The sequence below is a fragment of the Camelina sativa genome, chromosome 20, assembly GCF_030686135.1.
Source record: "Camelina sativa cultivar CO46 ecotype springtype chromosome 20, ASM3068613v1".
Classification (NCBI taxonomy): domain Eukaryota; kingdom Viridiplantae; phylum Streptophyta; class Magnoliopsida; order Brassicales; family Brassicaceae; genus Camelina; species Camelina sativa.
This window is the reverse complement of record NC_141899.1, coordinates 11756610-11761793: the sequence shown is the minus strand read 5'-3', so window position 1 is coordinate 11761793 and position 5184 is coordinate 11756610. Positions and strand designations below refer to the sequence as shown.

Here is a 5184-nt window from a genome sequence, read left to right as displayed (position 1 = left end):
AACCACAAGGAGCAGCATACACCGGAGGGTAGGCCTGATGGTAGGATGGAGGTGCGAAAAAGGATGGGGCTCCGTACGGTGGCTGAAACAACCATGGGGTTGATTATAGCCCCACAGAGGAGGATAGCTGAATCACGTTGGTATGTCACACAAAATGTAGTGATTAGATTTTATTAACACCTCGAATTTTTCAGACGCCAAATATTTACGTGTTTGTACTTATGTTTACATTTGTAATTTACGGGATAAATTATCATTATGTTGAACACTGTACAAGTTACCGAACAGTATAAGTCGAATTAATTCGTTCGAACTGAATGAAAGGTAGCCAAACAAGTGATGTCGAGCAAATGTTTGTATGAGCATTAATGGTGGTGACGTGTACTATTTGTGTCACCGTAATTGAGGCCAGAAAGGTAGCCAAACCCGCACAGATTTCCAAGTTTATCCTCTCTCTCGACCTAATTGGGCCAGGCTTTCTTAGAGACAAAGCACATGTATGTGATGATCTTTTCAATGATTTTCTCCCACTAAGGTTTAGAATTTAGAAAGAATTTTTTTGGTAAACTACTTTAATGCCTTTTCTCCCACCTCGTACCAGACTCTCGATCACCTCGTATATCTGACTGAGATCATGGCGTCACTATTGATGACGTAGATATTCTACGTAAAGTAATCCCGTTTCCATGTCATTATCAGCTTGGCCGCCTCAGTTGATTTATTAGCATTACATGTTATAATATATTTTCTTTTGCTAATTATATATAACAAGATAACACATGCCTTTCACATTTTCTTATACGATTATAAAAAATTGAAATTGTTGAATCAGGGAAAACTGCAAAAAAAGTTTGAAGAACTTACGATGTAAGGTGCCATTCATCTCATGCGAAATCCTGCCATAATATAACCTTCCAAGTACATATAACTGTATATTTAAGGAAACAAACGACATGACGACAAAAAAAAGGAAACACACGACATGCATATATAGTTGGTAACTTGGTGCATATTTCAATTTAAATAGGTTGTATTGTGGGGGTTGATGTCACATGAGTAATGGAATTCTTGGATTTTGTATTGGTGAAGGGTAGACTTCCAAATACATATAACAACACTAGGCGAATTTACAATTGTAAAAATAGGTGGACAAAATTATTAAGATGATAACGTGATTTTTTCATAATAAGAAATGTTATACCTTTATGTTAAATTGTTAATATTCTATTTTTAACGTGACTTGCGTGCTAGCTGTCTTGTTGATAAACTATAGAAGTCTTTACATAATGGTCTTTTAATAATCATTTTATTTTTCTTTAAATGTGAACTAAACCGTTTCATATTTGCTCGTCAGCAAAAGAAAGTAAAAAAGAACTAGAGAGCCATCACATCCAAAAAAGAAAAAAACAGTATAGAGAGCCATGAATCCTCCCAACCAACCCACTGGAGGTACCATGACTATCTCAGTGGCAGAAAAAGATAGCACTTGTTGCATCATACAAATTGAGAAACCTGTGAAACATCTTAAGGAATCAGCGGGTGGTCAATCTTGTTGCATCTTCAGAATCCCTCACACTCTCGTTGAGGCCAATGAAACAGCTTACAAACCCAAGATTTTGTCTATAGGCCCATACCACCATTTGGATGGTAAAGATGGTGGAAATCATCTTCAGATGATCCAGGAGCACAAACAACGATATCTTAATATATTTTTATCCAAGACAAAACAAAAAGAAGTGTATTTGACCCACTTGCGCGAAGTGGTCCTGGGGCTAGAAGAGAAGATCAGAGGTTCCTACTCTGAGGAACTGGATTTTAGTTCAGAAGAGTTGGTCGATATGATGGTTCTTGACGGTTGTTTCATCCTCACGTTGTTCCTGGTGATTTCAAACAAGAGTTGGCGTGAGGATTATCCTGATGACCCGATTTTCATGTTCCGGTGGATTCTACCAACTCTTCGAAGTGATCTCCTCCTCCTTGAAAACCAGGTCCCCTTGTTCCTTCTTCAAGCTCTCTTTTCGACATCAAACTTGTTTCCTTCCACTTCCACTACTAGCTTAAACACTATCATCTTTAGATTCTTTGGTTATCGAATAATTAGGTCAAACCAGTTTTGGAGGGACAGAAAGGATCTTGATGCAAAGCATCTTCTAGATCTCATTCGTAAAACTTTCATACCCAAGAAATCTCAAGAACCGAAACAAAGCTGGACCAATATATTTAACGTCTTTACATTCCTCAATATAATAAGTCCTTCCAAAAGTAAAGTTCAAAAAGAGACAAAACCACCACCAAGACCAACAGAAACACTACCACTGCCAACAGAAACACTACCACCACCGCCACCACCACCAACACTAACAAAACCATCAACAAAACTACATCGACCAAAGCCTCGCCCTTTTCTCAAGCTGGTTGTCTCAGCAAAAAAACTTCGACTCCGAGGAATAAAATTCATGCCAAAGGAGAGTGAGACACCGCTTGACATAACTCTCGACGAGAGTGGTGTACTTGAAATACCGCTACTAACATTTGATGACTTTTTCAGCTCTCTTTTAATCAACTGTGTGGCTTTTGAGCAGTTCAATTTATATTGCACAACCGAAATGACCAGCTATGTTACTTTCATGGGCTGCCTCATAAACACTGCTGAAGATGCAACGTTCTTAAGCGAGAAGGGGATCATAGAGAACTATTTTGGAACGGGAGAAGAAGTATCATTGTTCTTCAAGAACACAGGCAAAGACATTGCCTTTTCCATATCCAGTAGTTACTTGTCAGATGTGTTTGAGGGAATCAACGACTATACTGCACGAGGTTACCATGTACATTGGGCAGGAATCAAGTACACATATTTCAAAAGTCCGTGGACATTTCTATCATCTCTTGCTGCTTTGGTACTTCTTCTACTTACCATTTTCCAAGCTTTCTTCGCAGCCTACCCGTATTTTCATCCTCGAAAGTGATTACACCTTTGGCTCTGGCTCCCACCAAACGTTGCACCTTTGGCTTCGTCTTCTACGTGAAGCTTTCATCCTACCTTTGTTTACATATTTCTTATCGCTGTTTTCTGTTATAAACTATGAGCATTTGTATTCGACTTCAGTAGGTTTTTAAAAAAAAAAAAAAAATTTAATGTTAAATTATATTCAAAAGAAAAATAGCTTTGTTACATCAAGTGCATCATATAGTAGAAAAGTTTTTTAAACAGAATCGTAGAAGAAAAAAAACTGAAGATCTTAAACTCTTGTGCCAAACCATAGTTGTAACCCATCGTCCGATCACCCATAAGGAATCAGGAAAATATAAATGTTTTTTCCAGAAATAAACTATAAATGGAAAAATACATATTTTCAATTCACTATTGGAAATTAAATAATGAGAAGAGTCTTGGAAACAATTGTGTCTATTCGAATCTTTTAAACTCAATATATATGCTCTTCTCTAGATGTATAAACCAATTGGTTTAATGATTAATCAAAATAATTTAAAATTCAATATTTTTTAATGTACATCAAAAACTCCATTAATCTAACTAAACAGTTCTGGAATAACTATAATAATGTAGAACTTTTAGTCAATTTTAAGTATCAATTTCTAATATGAAACAACAATTTGTCCATCAGCTTTGGATGGATTATATTGTGAGTTTTTTTATCCAACAATTTTAAATGATAATAGTAATGATTTCTATGTAGGTTGCATACAACGTCATTTGGATGTTGTGTTAACAATACTATAAAGTTTTAAAATGAAAAGACATCCTCAAACAATATGGTTTCGTGTTGAATAGAAGTTTTTTTATGATTCTCGGTTATACCTCTTCATAATTATTTTTAATTTACATTACTAAAATAAAGTTAAATAATTTGTTACAACTTTTTAATGGAAACACTGCAATATTAGGTGTATTTAAGGAATTATTATTAGAGAATTTGTTAAAAATGCCCCTTTTGATATACCTCTTTTCAAAAATACCTTCTTTTCTAGCCATTTTTATTTTTGCCCTCTTTTAATTTTTAATGACCATTTTATCTTTAAATGAAAATTATTTTATTCAATAAAAAGAAAAACAAAATTTTCCCGCCAAAAAATTTCCGACATATTTTCCCGCAAAAATTTTTCGAAAAAATTTTCCCGCCAAAAATTTTTCGAAAAAATTTTCCCGCCAAAATTTTTTTTGTCAAAAGATAAAAAATTTTGACAAAAAAATTTTCCCGCCAAAAAAAATTTATAAGGTTTTTAAAAGGTTTTATAAGGTTTCTACCTTATAAAAGCCTTATAAACACCTTGTAAAGGCTTTTACAAGATTTTTTAAAGAGTTTTACAAGGTTTTTTAAACAACTTGTAAACGCTTTTACAAGATTTTTAAAAGGTTTTAAAAAGTTTTCAAATGGTTTTTAAAAAGATTTTTAAAATGTTTTTAAACACCTTGTAAATGCTTTTAAAAAGTTTTTAAAAGCGTTTTTAAAAACGTTTACAAGGTGTTTAAAAACCTTTTAAAAGCATTTACAAGCTTTTTAAAAGCATTTACAAGCTTTTTAAAAGTGTTTACAATGTGCTTAAAAACCTTGTAAACACTTTTAAAAGGTATAAATTTTAATATTTTTGGCGGGAAAAATTTTCGATTTTGGCGGGAAATTTTTTTTTTTCGGGAAAAATTTTCGATTTTGGCGGGAAAAAAAAATTTTGGCGGGAAAATATTTTTGATTTTGATGACTGTACATTCTTGCTGTCACTCAAAAAAGGGTAATTTGGTCATTTTGTATATAAAGAGGGGTAATTTTAAAAATGATCAACATAAAGGGGTATTTTTAAAAAGGGGTATGGAAAAAAAGGCATTTTGAGAATGCCCCTTATTATTACAACTTTTAATATATTTGATGAATCATTACAACCTTTCAATATATAATAACAATATATAAATAAATATTTCTTACGATTACGTAATCGGATTACGTACTCTCGGTAGTAACTCTATATAAATTTCTCCGCTAACTCAATTACTAAAACAGAACTAAATAAATTATTGCAATCGTCTGATTGAACCATTACTATTTGACAAACCATTTAAGTTGAATCATTACTATTTGACAAACCATTAAAACTTTTAGTTTATTTTATATCATGTTGCAATTTATAGTTTGTTTAATGAACACTTGTAACATTTTGTATATTTGATGG

General features: G+C 33.1%; 1 pseudogene across 1 annotated transcript; it reads left to right on the top strand.

Moving 5' to 3' along the window:
* The first annotated feature begins 1355 nt into the window (after positions 1 to 1355).
* LOC104770599 (UPF0481 protein At3g47200 pseudogene) lies at positions 1356 to 3178 on the top strand (annotated as a pseudogene). Its single transcript, XR_015593112.1, has one exon. The product of XR_015593112.1 is annotated as a UPF0481 protein At3g47200 pseudogene (transcript).
* Positions 3179 to 5184: the final 2006 nt, after the last annotated feature.